General features: G+C 38.9%; 1 pseudogene; it reads right to left on the bottom strand.

The window, feature by feature from the left end:
• Nucleotides 1–84: 84 nt before the first annotated feature.
• LOC130982782 (glutamine-dependent NAD(+) synthetase-like) lies at nt 85–14,923 on the bottom strand (annotated as a pseudogene).
• Nucleotides 14,924–15,666: the final 743 nt, after the last annotated feature.

Below are 15,666 nucleotides of genomic sequence, written 5' to 3' on the forward strand. Positions count from 1 at the left end.
AGAAAGGTTTATTTGTGAAACTGTACTATGACTAAAATTAAAGAGGAAGGCGTCAACAATCATCAAATTGGACTTCCAGAAAGCCTATGACAGAGTCAAGTGGATCTCTGTTGATATTGGGTTAGAAAAGATGGGGTTCGATAGAAGATTGAGTGCATGGAACTCCATGTTGTTGTAAAGATATATTCCACCATTACCACCTCCACTTGACAAAAATCTCATATGGCAACAAAACACATACTAAATATGGTTTGCAATTTAAAAAACACAACTGAAAGGTTTCTTAAAGAGATTCAAGATCACTTCCAGAAGATATAAGATAACAAAACATTACCTGAGTGTAGTTAGAACGTATAGGCTCCAGTTCAACAGTAGGCGGAGCTGCTTCAATTTCTGCCAGAGATGAGTAACCAAGACGAACGGCTGCCAATCGCAGGAATGTCCTAAGGTCCTATTTACTTATCCTACCAATAGGATTAATATCTACCGCACTGCAATCATACTGTAAAAGAGATAAACTTTGGTAACTAATGTGTAATGGACCACAAAAATGGGAAATAATAGCAAGCAATTCAAAAAATAATAATTGAAATCTGTGTAGACCTTTGTTAAATAACCACGTAATCCTTCATCCACATTAAACTCCCTAAGACAAGATAAAACCCTGGTTTGTTGTGAACCCAACGCAATAGTAATGCTAACATTAAAGCAGGCACCATTCTAATTCTAGCTTGTATGTTTTGCAAGCTTAGATTCTCAACCTTAGATCCACCATCTACCTGTAAAGGCATAGAAAGAAATTATTTGACGTATAACAGCATGAAAACATAAACAATTAAACACATCAGATTTCCAAGCTTTTATTTAGGATAAAGATTGAAAAAATGAAGGACATTAAATTTATTACTTACCTATTTTCAGATCCCATAAAAATAATATAGAATATTCGCTTGGCGAATTCTCTGCTATCAGTAGGATATTGTCTATCTTTGTAGTTTCCTATTCTTATTGCATCAGCTTTAACTTGTTCATCTCCATTTACAATTTCTGCAGGTAGTAGTGAATCACTAATGAATGCCACATAAACTACAAGGTTTTGTATATTCCACCTCTTCTACATTTGAAAACTGTAAAAGAAAAAAGAGATAGACATCCTGATTTATTACTAGAAATTGTTTCAGATTGGTTTCAATGATAGAATTCAAAACACATAGAACTAAGAAAAAGTACAATATCGATGAAATTCCAATTCTATAGGTAATTCAATAATTATCTAATTATGTATCACCTTTTAACCATCATTCCTTGAGATCCTTTTATTGGTGGTACTTAACAGAGGTTTGATTAGTGGTCTGTTTAATAGTATGCTTGTTCCTAAGGGTAAACCACAAAAAATACACCCAAATTATTTTAGCGCTAACAAAACTATTTTTCAATTTTGTTATCAATAAAAATGCCCTCAAAATATTTAAAAACATGCCAAAATGCCGAATCATGATCAAAGGCTTGTTCTGTTTATAGAAAAAATGTGACCTGGCTAACGGAGTATTCAACGTGGCAAGTGAGACTCTGACATTCTCCGTTTGTCACATCGTTCTTTTCCATTAACGTAGAACATTTCAGTTCATAGATGTGCATTTTTTGTCACATTTTTAAATAATTTAAGAATATTTTTGTCAATAATAAATTTCAGAGACAATTTTGTCAGTGATAAAATACTTTGGATGCATTTTTGATGGTTTACTCTTGTTCCTAAATAAGCAGTATTTGTTTGTATGCAACAAGTTGGGCAGGTGATAGAACCTTGAAGGTATATCAAAATCCAACAGCACTTGACATCAATCTAAATGTACCTTTAACAACTAGCAAACACATGCACCAATGATTATAGCAACTAATGAACTGTCTGCTCCACCAGAAAGGGGAAGCAGAAAACCAGATGCTCCACTTCTTCTAGATAGTCCTAGAACCAGCAACCAGTTCCAAATTCTATTTCCTCCTCAGAAGAATGATACTTGATCTGTAAAGCATATATCTATTCAATTAGCAACTTGGCAGCCTGAGCAATTGAAGGAAGAATATTGTGACATTATCTAAAAATTGTAACTCAAAATGGTAACAACGTGCATTACCTTTAGTGGAATGGAAAGACGATGTTTAAGATTAAAAGGTACACAAAGACTATATGGTACTTCCACTGAAGGAACCTTAGTTTTACATCTTGCTTGCTCTTGAAAGCTACTTATAGATCCTCTTAGACTTGCTACCTACCTATAGAAAAAATAGAGTTATCGAACTAAATCTAATGTCAACAGTTGAGGATTAAATTGGCATTGCATGCATTATAGGTGGGAGGTCATGCAACAAATACCATGTCTAGATCCATTTGTGCAACCACAACTTCAACAACCTTTAAAGAAAATTGTAACCATTGTGTAATATGATCGCCATTGACCACAACACAAGCACAGCCATCTGTTAAGAGTAAATTTTAAGAAATGAACAAAAAGGCCACATAAGTAAAATCTCCAGAAGCTGGAAAAGAAGCTAAAATAACAGTTAACGTGTCTATATATCAACTTGCATATATTTGAAGGTATTTATTCTCCAGATTATGCATCAGACACCAACTACAAAGCATTATATCATTGTATTAAGAGAAATATATTCTATCATAGTAAAAACGACCCCATCACATTCTTGGTGATTGCTATACATGTATACTCTGTCACAAGTGTGAGTGGCATCTATAAAGGGACGAAGATGAACATCAAGCTTTCTAAGTTAGTGATGACTTCCACTGGCATTCATAAATACTTCAACCCCCTTCAATGCAAGCTCAGAATATGGGGGAGTTGGAGTAAACAGCTCTTCATAAACTTCAGCCGAAATAGCTCTACAATTTTGAAATAAACATCGTATTAGAAGTTGGAATAACAATAAATAAATTAAGCATACACAGTAGTTGGAACACACTAGTTATTAACATGCATTTACACATTATCTAGAATTTGTAAGTAAACACACTAAATAACCCTTAAAAAAAACTAAAATAATAAACACTTTAAAAATATAACTTGTGACTATGCAACATACGTGTCGTTAAACTTCAAAAATCCATAACCAAAGGGAATCGATGACTGACCTAACGCCTCAGCTATCTCGCCGGAAAGCTGAAAATGGACAAGATGATCTCTCGGCTTCCATGCCGTGAATTATCGAAGTTATCTATAATTGCCATTGTTTGCAAGCCACATCTTTGGGCGTATCATGAGTATCTTGCGATTCAAACAAAGAACCTGAAAATTGTAGCACTCAGAGTCCTTGATAATACGCATTCCAATGCTTCACATAATTCCATCCGTCAAATCACATACTAAGATATCGTTCAAACATCCCATTTAAAAACCAAAACTGTAACACCCTAATATGCAAATCCTTATGCTCGAGTCATAAGTCAATGATATTATGGTGATACGACTCTCAGGTGGATTTTTAATATATAAATATAGGTAAATTCGAAAGGAATATTAATCGAGAAGCCTGAAAAGAGTAGAAATAAAATTTGCGAATATGTTTCACTCACGTTTCGACAACGAAAAGTTAAACTGTTAGCCCGAATGCGATATGCGGACAAGGCATAAAGGAGATAAAGAGATAAATAACGGATAGATATATATAACATAAGTAATAGCCACTAGTCGCGACCCGCGAAGTTTAGGCCGGCTAGGGTACAGTATGAAAGTAGTTGACAACAGTACATCCTAATCTCTCCCAAAGGAAACATAAGAGCCTCTATAGGCAAGTTCCAAAAGAGTTCAACACATAATATAATCCTTTCAAAACAAAGGTGGAGAGATTCTAAGCAAAACACAAAGTAGAGAAAATAAATATCTTCGCCGTCTCTCAGACGAACCGCAGCTCACTTCTGAGCACCTGAACCTGTATCTGAAAAACAAGAGATATATACGGAATGAGAACCCCGGGCCCATGGGTTCCCAGTACGGTAAAAGTGCCAAATAAATACAATGCACTGCAATAAAAACTCACTAAGCGTCCTAAACTCCTTTTCACCAAGTATCCAGCCTAGATTCTCACTAATCCATAAATAGGCATCCGTCGTAAGGGAATACTAAATCTAGTTCATGTTACACATGTTTCCCAATTCGCTGATTCTTTCACGAATCAGACTCAGAATCATAAGCAAAACCATCATCAGTTGTTCTGCCTCAGCAACTCTATATCAATACATCATACCCTCGCCTGGAGCTAGTGAAATCACATCACTGCGTCTACCCAGGGAGCTCAAAGGATCTCATTCGAAAATCATCATCATTATGCAATCGCATTATCAATTCATCTCATCAAGAACAGCCCCCATCATCCACCAACACCATCATGAGGGATCTCTCAGTTGTACAAACACAAGCAATACAGACAAGTAATACACAAATAAGGTACAAGTAGAACAAGTAGCATGTAATCAGGTAACATAGCATATATGATATAGAAATCCAAAACAAATAGGCAAACCCAAACAATTCAAACATATGCAAATGATGAATGCCTGCCCTATGGCTGATGATATCATCTGTCGGTTATCAAGCCAACCCGACGTGTCCGGTAGCTAACCCGGGCACAGTCTCTCTGTTGCGTATTAATATCATTAGAGGGAATATGTGCCCTGTCACCATTAGAGGGTATCTGCGCCCTGTCGCCATTAGAGGATATCTGCGCCCTGTCGCCATTAGAGGGTATCGGTGCCCTGTCACCCTTACAACCAGAGAGAAAACACAAGCATGCTTACATTCAACATTTTTCACCATTACCCGGAGCAAGTGGGACGAGCCACAACCCTTGCTACTGCCCAGGTATCTTAAACATTAACCCGGAGCAAGTGGGACGAGCCACAACCCTTGCTACTGCCCAGGTATCTCAAACATATATTCATTCAATCTCAATTCATATTATCAATCCTCATTGTTATCAAATCTCAAACATTAACCTGGAGCAAGTGGGACGAACCACCACCCTTACTACTACCCAGGTATCACAAATACATTCATTCATTAATCATATATGCAATTATTCTCAGCCATAATCAATAATGGCTTTGCCGTGACCCGGCAATAACTCAGCCATCCGGCTCATGGTCCAATCAAGAACCAGCCATTTATCAATAAATATAGCCCTTCGGCTCATGGCATACACGGTACTCCCACCGTCATCCTCCATATCTCATATACTCATCGTTGATCATCATTGATCATAACTTTTCCCCTTGCTTCACTCGCAAGTTACCACATCCCCTAACTCTTTTCTCATTGATAGGCATATCATAATGATTTAATACATAAGCGGTGAGATCGGAGGCTTAAAAGTATGAGATTTGGCTCTTAGAACTCAAAAATCAACTTTGGCATGAAAGCAGGGCCACGCGTACGCGCACTCCACGCGCACGCGCGGATGGCCTTAAAAACTCATCGACGCGCAAGCGTCATGCACGCTAACGCGTGGATTACAAACTTGCCAATCGACGCGCACGCGTCAACCACGCGTATGCGCGGGTGTTCTCGTGCCCCAGGCACAACACTGGCACAGTCCTGGCATAACTCTCTGGAAAATGGCTGGGCATTGGGTGCAGCACAATCGGCGCGCCCGCGCACATCACGCGCACGCGTGGATGGCACTTTTCGGAAGAACGGCGCGTACGCGCCAAGTGCGCCCACGCGCAAGGGGTCATTCTGCTAAAATTTTCTAAGTTAAAAACTGCAGAATTCACAGATTTAAACCCCAATCTTCCAACGGACATAACTTCCTCATTTTAAATCGTTTTTCACCCGTTCTTCGAACGGCATGGACATCCCGGATCCAATTTCATTTCTAAACAGATTTGGTACAAAACAGAGATCCGTAGTCCAAGTTATGTCCCATCAAAGTATGCCCAAACACCATATTTTCATACAAAACTACAATATGCCATTTTCAAAACAAGCCATTTTCAACTCTTTTCAAAATCAACCAAAACATGCCAATTTCAACCATTTTTGAAACCAATCAAAATATACCCAAAATCAACATCAAGCCTCCTCAACTCATACATTAACACTTTACCACGAATCGCAAAACCATCTTATAACCATCTTTACCCATTTCAAGCAAATGGCTAAATTACAAACATAATAACATGTCATACATCCTTCCTCATCTCAATTTCCAACAATACTATTTCCAATCAACCATCATTATACATAATCAATATCATAATTACTATCACGTGGTTTCACCCACAAATCAACCTTAATCATCCCTCAAGCATATATCACAACATATATACCTCTCATGCATCACCATACCATCAAGACATCAATAATCATAATCACATATATGACCACATAATATTTCTCAACCCAAAACCAAACATACTTCATCTACATAATTTCACCCTTCAACTCATCAAACCTCATTATTCAACAATCAACCCAATCATTCGCATATTCATTATATGAAATTCATCCAATCACTTGTGTCATCATACAATGCACACATCAACTTACCTCCCTTACCTCTTTCCGGCCTCCGGCCCAAAATTTACGGCCTCCGGCCCAATTTCACAATTTAAATGCATAAACCACAAATTAATACTCATTATCCAATACTTCAAATTTTCAATACACCAAGCATACAAGGCCACACAATTCTCAACCCAATCATCAATTCACATTACATACCAACTATGCATATTAGCATCAACCATTTACACAATCCAAACTTAATCCTAGGGGCATCTAGCCTAGGAATTCTCATCACACACACGGTACTTAAATGAAACTTAAACCGTACCTCTTGTAGCCAAATCAATTGAGCCTCTTCTATGGAAGTCTCCACCACCCTTAGCTCCAAGCCTCACCAAAGGTCCACAAGCAATACCAACCTCCCAATTGTGCATCAAAATCACCAAATACACTAACATAACCAATATCACATACATACATCAACCTAGGGCTCATAAAGATGATAAATCACAAGGGTTTGAGCACTTCTTACCTCAGCCCATATGAATTAGGGATAGAACCCACTTAGAATCTATGTTGGTGTATCCCTAAACACCCAAAATCACAAGATTTCAACACTAACTTCCCAAAAACGTGTAACAGTGGGGAATTTCGAAAACTGGGCAGAGATGAATGGAATACTCACCACAAAACTTAGATAGAATTGTAGAGGATGAGAAGAGCGACGCGTGGCCGCAAACGGCTCGTAAATCGGAGCTCCGTAGCTCAAGTTATGGTGATTTGAAGATCAAAGAGAGTAGGTTTTCTCTCTTCTCTTCTCTCTTCTTAATTCAGCGCCCCAACCCTTCTCTTTAGGGTAAAATGAGCTGAAATGCTCATAACTAATGTTTATATATGTTGGGTCTTGGGCCCACTTAGGCCCAGTTCACTTATTTTTGTCCGTTGGTCCAATTTTGGGCTAAAACCTTTAAGATTAGCGCTCCAAATCGCACTTTAAATATTTCTACCTCCCCTAATCATAATTCCTCATTTCTTAATCTTATTTACTCATAATCAATTTTTTCAGCTGCAGTACCAGACAGGTCTCAGCCGGTACTGCCGATCAAAATTCCACTGCGCGCTTTTACGCAGAAAACTATGTCTTCCGACTCGGAAAAATTCACTGAATCCAAATATCATATTGAAATCATCAAATTCCAATTGCCAAATCTTCCAACCATATTCGCTCCTACTTAACTCATTATTTAATTAATTTCGGTTAGACCGGGTATTACATTCTACCCCCCTAACAGAAATTTTCGCCCTCGAAAATTCCATCCATCCCTACGAGTACGCGAGCATAGTATGCCTTTATATCAAACACATAACAGTTCCAAGGTCCCTTTACTCTACGTGCTTCCGTTGCCGCGCTCTGATTTCTCTATCTCCAAGGGTCTCGGTCATTTGTTCAACGCCGACCAACAGCCTCGTTCCTTACTTTTACCGTCTTATCAACTCACACCTTATTAAATCTCGAATCATGTCATCAATAATATTGCCATATTCGTTAATCATAGCCATCATCCCACATCACTATAATCAATCAAAGCTTTCTTCGTTTTTAGAATTCAACGAGTTTGTGCTAACAAACTGACAAACTCTTAAGAATCCGCTTTCCTTTACTAATCTATAAAAGCTTTCGAGACACATCTCTTTTGTTGAAGTTACTCAGATCAAAAATCATTTTCAAAAACATAACCAAATACTCCTTCAAATTCTTGGAAAAATTTTCAACAGCACCTCTCCAAAAATTGGAGTTTACCACCCGTCACGGGTTCCCTCAAACCAATCCCAATACCGCATCGGCATTTCGATTTAATGGTTTTCACATTCGTCTTTCAAAATCAATCATTATAAATCTCAAACTAAAACCAAGGTCACTATGACCAAACATCACAGTACTCATCTCTCAACACCACAACTTGCACTCTCTCATCATCTAAATCCAATTGTGCATTAATGATAATTTCCTCATCCGCTTTAGAACCATCAAAGCTCGCAGCCGCAATCATTTCAAACTACTTGGGGATCATTACTTGCAGTAACCCGCTTAACCCTTCTAGTATTCAAACATAAGATACTATAGTAAACTTTTACAGCTCTCATTCGTAGCTATCCTGTGTTACTGCTTCCATAAGTTTCCGTTGCTTTATTCTGATCTCTCGTCTAGTACGAGCTCTATCACTTACTTCCTCAAGTGCTCAACCACAACTTAGCTTGACTGGCATTCACTAAATTTCTATCTATGATAGCCAAAACCACATACCAACTTAATCGTACTTTTAGCACGTTGTTACCAATCTTTCGCTTACCAATTCCCAAACTGTCGGATCTAACGGTATCCCCCGTTGTTGTAGTGAACACACGACCTTGTTGTTGGCTCTTGGTAGTATTCCGGTTGACCTTCTTAGGACGTTTCTAGGACACATGTCCAACTCCTCTACAACCATGGCAAAGTCCCAATCTACCTCGACACGGAGTTCTCGAATGATGGCTTTGACATCGCCCACCAGTCATTCCATTCTGAGGTTGCTTTCCGTTAAAGGCCTACCTAATCATTTATGCTCACCAAACCTTCTATTAAGATAACTTAGGGTTATCTAGAACAAATCATAATTTTTCATTCAACCATGTATTATGAGTGAATACCCGCCTTCAGCATTATCTAAAGTGGTAAAGAATTAAGTTATCAGTTTTCTTATTACCTCAGGTATGAAAATCGGACCTGGCAGTCTCCCGATCCTTCCGGTGTGGGCAATCTCTGACCCAATGTCCTAGCTTTCCGCAATTGTAACATAAACCCGAACCATAACGACACGGTCTATTTGGGTGATGACCTCCACATCTCTGACAGCTCAAAACATCTGAAGCAGCCACTATTTGTTTTTCCCTACCTTTTTCTTGGGAATTTTTATTCGTCGCAAGGTCATTTCGCCTTTGGGGAGAACGTTGTGGGTATCCTCTTCTCTTAAACTCTTGACCCCTTGTTGGGTACTCTTGATTGTGCTCCCTGCGGTGGGACTCCTGATGGTCATTCTTCGCCTCAACAGTCTTCCTCACACATTCTTCAGCAATACGGCTCTTGTTTACAAGTTCGGAGAAGACCCTAATCTCCATCGGTCCAATGGAGCTCAGGATTTCACTTCGAAGTCCCCCCTCATACTTAATACACTTCCATTCCTCGAAGTCTCCCGGGGTTCCTTGACACATACGAGAAAACCTGAATAACTCCTCAAATTTATCCGTATACTCAGATATGGACATTGTACCCTGCTTCAGTTGCAGTAATTCAAGTTCCTTGGCCGTTCTAGCAGAATTTGGGAAGTACTTTTTATAAAATTCCACTTGGAAGGCACCCCAGGTGATAGGATCATTCCCCTGCTGCAGGAGACGTCGAGCCCCTTGCCACCAATGCGATGCTTCCCCCGTGAGCAGATAGGTAGCAAATTCAACACACTGTCCTTCAGGCACCAACTGCGCTTGCAGTGCTCGCTCCATGGCCTGAAACCTGGTGTCAGCTTCAGTCGGATTAGTGGTTCCCTTGAACTTAGGTGGATTAACCTTTAAGAAAGTTGCCAGTGTCATCGGGCCCTGAGCTCCACTTCCACCTTTGCCATTATTGTTTATCTGTTGCCCAAGAGCCGCCGCAGTGGCCTGCATAGCAGCAGCCATATTCTCCAACGCCGCCATAAGGTTTACCGGGTTATTCGGGTTGATTTCCGGTTCCTGAGTACTAGTACGATCTCTCTCACGTCCCCGACCGGGTCCACGAGGCGCCATCTGGTTCCTATACACACCAAACAATCGATATCAAATTGATCAGTCTCAATATCGGAAGTATAGTGCTTCAAAGTACCAAAGGTACACTCATGAACTTCATGCTAGATGTATCGGTTAGATACCCTAACTAGCACAGGCACAGACTCAGAGTATGCATTGAAGCATAAGCAGTTCCATCCCTCAGGCTCACGAGGACGAACTGCTCTGATACCATAATGTAACACCCTAATATGCAAATCCTTATGCTCGAGTCATAAGTCAATGATATTATGGTGATACGACTCTCAAGTGGATTTTTAATATATAAATATAGGTAAATTCGAAAGGAATATTAATCGAGAAGCCTGAAAAGAGTAGAAATAAAATTTGCGAATATGTTTCACTCACGTTTCGACAACGAAAAGTTAAACTGTTAGCCCGAATGCGATATGCGGACAAGGCATAAAGGAGATAAAGAGATAAATAACGGATAGATATATATAACATAAGTAATAGCCACTAGTCGCGACCCGCGAAGTTTAGGCCGGCTAGGATACAGTATGAAAGTAGTTGACAACAGTACATCCTAATCTCTCCCAAAGGAAACATAAGAGCCTCTATAGGCAAGTTCCAAAAGAGTTCAACACATAATATAATCCTTTCAAAACAAAGGTGGAGAGATTCTAAGCAAAACACAAAGTAAAGAAAATAAATATCTTCGCCGTCTCTCAGACGAACCGCAGCTCACTTCTGAGCACCTGAACCTGTATCTGAAAAACAAGAGATATATACGGAATGAGAACCCCGGGCCCATGGGTTCCCAGTACGGTAAAAGTGCCAAATAAATACAATGCACTGCAATAAAAACTCACTAAGCGTCCTAAACTCCTTTTCACCAAGTATCCAGCCTAGATTCTCACTAATCCATAAATAGGCATCCGTCGTAAGGGGATACTAAATCTAGTTCATGTTACACATGTTTCCCAATTCGCTGATTCTTTCACGAATCAGACTCAGAATCATAAGCAAAACCATCATCAGTTGTTCTGCCTCAGCAACTCTATATCAATACATCATACCCTCGCCTGGAGCTAGTGAAATCACATCAATGCGTCTACCCAGGGAGCTCAAATGATCTCATTCGAAAATCATCATCATTATGCAATCGCATTATCAATTCATCTCATCAAGAACAGCCCCCATCATCCACCAACACCATTAGAGGGTATCTGCGCCCTGTCGCCATTAGAGGGTATCTGCGCCCTGTCGCCATTAGAGGGTATCAGTGCCCTGTCACCCTTACAACCAGAGAGAAAACACAAGCATGCTTACATTCAACATTTTTCACCATTACCCGGAGCAAGTGGGACGAGCCACAACCCTTGCTACTGCCCAGGTATCTTAAACATTAACCCGGAGCAAGTGGGACGAGCCACAACCCTTGCTACTGCCCAGGTATCTCAAACATATATTCATTCAATCTCAATTCATATTATCAATTCTCATTGTTATCAAATCTCAAACATTAACCTGGAGCAAGTGGGACGAACCACCACCCTTACTACTACCCAGGTATCACAAATACATTCATTCATTAATCATATATGCAATTATTCTCAGCCATAATCAATAATGGCTTTGCCGTGACCCGGCAATAACTCAGCCATCCGGCTCATGGTCCAATCAAGAACCAGCCATTTATCAATAAATATAGCCCTTCGGCTCATGGCATACACGGTACTCCCACCGTCATCCTCCATATCTCATATACTCATCGTTGATCATCATTGATCATAACTTTTCCCCTTGCTTCACTCGCAAGTTACCACATCCCCTAACTCTTTTCTCATTGATAGGCATATCATAATGATTTAATACATAAGGGGTGAGATCGGAGGCTTAAAAGTATGAGATTTGGCTCTTAGAACTCAAAAATCAACTTTGGCATGAAAGCAGGGCCACGCGTACGCGCACTCCACGCGCACGCGCGGATGGCCTTAAAAACTCATCGACGCGCAAGCGTCATGCACGCTAACGCGTGGATTACAAACTTGCCAATCGACGCGCACGCGTCAACCACGCGTACGCGCGGGTGTTCTCGTGCCCCAGGCACAACACTGGCACAGTCCTGGCATAACTCTCTGGAAAATGGCTGGGCATTGGGTGCAGCACAATCGGCGCGTCCGCGCACATCACGCGCACGCGTGGATGGCACTTTTCGGAAGAACGGCGCGTACGCGCCAAGTGCGCCCACGCGCAAGGGGTCATTCTGCTAAAAATTTTCTAAGTTAAAAACTGCAGAATTCACAGATTTAAACCCCAATCTTCCAACGGACATAACTTCCTCATTTTAAATCGTTTTTCACCCATTCTTCGAACGGCATGGACATCCCGGATCCAATTTCATTTCTAAACAGATTTGGTACAAAACAGAGATCCGTAGTCCAAGTTATGTCCCATCAAAGTATGCCCAAACACCATATTTTCATACAAAACTACAATATGCCATTTTCAAAACAAGCCATTTTCAACTCTTTTCAAAATCAACCAAAACATGCCAATTTCAACCCTTTTTGAAACCAATCAAAATATACCCAAAATCAACATCAAGCCTCCTCAACTCATACATTAACACTTTACCACGAATCGCAAAACCATCATATAACCATCTTTACCCATTTCAAGCAAATGGCTAAATTACAAACATAATAACATGTCATACATCCTTCCTCATCTCAATTTCCAACAATACTATTTCCAATCAACCATCATTATACATAATCAATATCATAATCACTATCACGTGGTTTCACCCACAAATCAACCTTAATCATCCCTCAAGCATATATCACAACATATATACCTCTCATGCATCACCATACCATCAAGACATCAATAATCATAATCACATATATGACCACATAATATTTCTCAACCCAAAACCAAACATACTTCATCTACATAATTTCACCCTTCAACTCCTCAAACCTCATTATTCAACAATCAACCCAATCATTCGCATATTCATTATATGAAATTCATCCAATCACTTGTGTCATCATACAATGCACACATCAACTTACCTCCCTTACCTCTTTCCGGCCTCCGGCCCAAAATTTACGGCCTCCGGCCCAATTTCACAATTTAAATGCATAAACCACAAATTAATACTCATTATCCAATACTTCAAATTTTCAATACACCAAGCATACAAGGCCACACAATTCTCAACCCAATCATCAATTCACATTACATACCAACTATGCATATTAGCATCAACCATTTACACAATCCAAACTTAATCCTAGGGGCATCTAGCCTAGGAATTCTCATCACACACACGGTACTTAAATGAAACTTAAACCGTACCTCTTGTAGCCAAATCAATTGAGCCTCTTCTATGGAAGTCTCCACCACCCTTAGCTCCAAGCCTCACCAAAGGTCCACAAGCAATACCAACCTCCCAATTGTGCATCAAAATCACCAAATACACTAACATAACCAATATCACATACATACATCAACCTAGGGCTCATAAAGATGATAAATCACAAGGGTTTGAGCACTTCTTACCTCAGCCCATATGAATTAGGGATAGAACCCACTTAGAATCCATGTTGGAGTATCCCTAAACACCCAAAATCACAAGATTTCAACACTAACTTCCCAAAAACGTGTAACAGTGGGGAATTTCGAAAACTGGACAGAGATGAATGGAATACTCACCACAAAACTTAGATAGAATTGTAGAGGATGAGAAGAGCGACGCGTGGCCACAAACGGCTCGTCAATCGGAGTTCCGTAGCTCAAGTTATGGTGATTTGAAGATCAAAGAGAGTTAGGTTTTCTCTCTTCTCTTCTCTCTTCTTAATTCAGCGCCCCAACCCTTCTCTTTAGGGTAAAATGAGCTGAAATGCTCATAACTAATGTTTATATATGTTGGGTCTTGGGCCCACTTAGGCCCAGTTCACTTATTTTTGTCCGTTGGTCCAATTTTGGGCTAAAACCTTTAAGATTAGCGCTCCAAATCGCACTTTAAATATTTCTACCTCCCCTAATCATAATTCCTCATTTCTTAATCTTATTTACTCATAATCAATTTTCTCAGCTGCAGTACCAGACAGGTCTCAGCCGGTACTGCCGATCAAAATTCCACTGCGCGCTTTTACGCAGAAAACTATGTCTTCCGACTCGGAAAAATTCACTGAATCCAAATATCATATTGAAATCATCAAATTCCAATTGCCAAATCTTCCAACCATATTCGCTCCTACTTAACTCATTATTTAATTAATTTCGGTTAGACCGGGTATTACAAAAACCACCGCATGCTTCACAACCTAATCAAATCAATTTCCATCATTTTCTAATTGAAAAGAAAGAAAAATAGAAAAAAGAAACGAGTGAAGTTATTACGCATGTGTGATGATGTCGAGTTTCAAGAAGTGGTCTTCACAGCCATAGCTAGTAAGCTCGAGCTCAGGGCCGAGTCTAATGACGGTGCCGGATTGTTTAGCGTCAGCAATGGAGTCCTTGATTCGCTGAGTGTTTGAATTGAAGTCCATGGCCCATTGGTTGAGATTGCAAATGGCAACTTTTAACAGCCTCATCCTCACAAACTTGGAACGGAAATAGAAAAGAAAAGTTTATTTGTAATGGAATGTAGCAAGTTGTTGTTATCAAATGTGTGAATTTTCTTTATTCTATTCTTTTTAGATAGAGTGTACATATTAATATTTAATTTGGTCAACTAAACTTATATATAAATCAGTCATCAAAAATTAAAAAAAAAAAACTTACATATAAATCTTAATTTAGTCTCTTAAATTTTATTTGCACTAATTTAGTCTTTAAATTTTATAAATATGACTCAGTATTTATTTGAGTATCATTAAAATAATAAAAAAAGTTTAATGAAAAAAGATCTTTTTATTTTTTAATATTGACAAATTTCTAATAACAAAATAAAAGAACTAAAATATAAAAAGAAATATTTACATATTTTCAAAAAGATATTTTTTTTACATAATAAATACACAAAAAATATTTTTATATTATTATATTCAAATATAATTGATAGATGAAAATATTTTTTATATGAGATATTTAAACATAAAATTTTTTATTTTTTTAAAAAATCTATTAAAAAAAGATAACGAAAATAAAATCTTTTCATAGAAACCAAGGATCTGAATGCTCCAGGCACCTAATCTTAATAGAGATAGATTGAGTAGGGCATCAAGTGGATAGTTGATGAGCGGATAATTTATACGCTTTTTGGCATTGTTTTTAGGTAGTTTTTAGTAAGTTCAAACTACTTTTAGGGATGTTTTCATTAGTTTTTATGTTAAAT

Source organism: Arachis stenosperma, chromosome 1, assembly GCF_014773155.1.
Source record: "Arachis stenosperma cultivar V10309 chromosome 1, arast.V10309.gnm1.PFL2, whole genome shotgun sequence".
Lineage (NCBI taxonomy): Eukaryota > Viridiplantae > Streptophyta > Magnoliopsida > Fabales > Fabaceae > Arachis > Arachis stenosperma.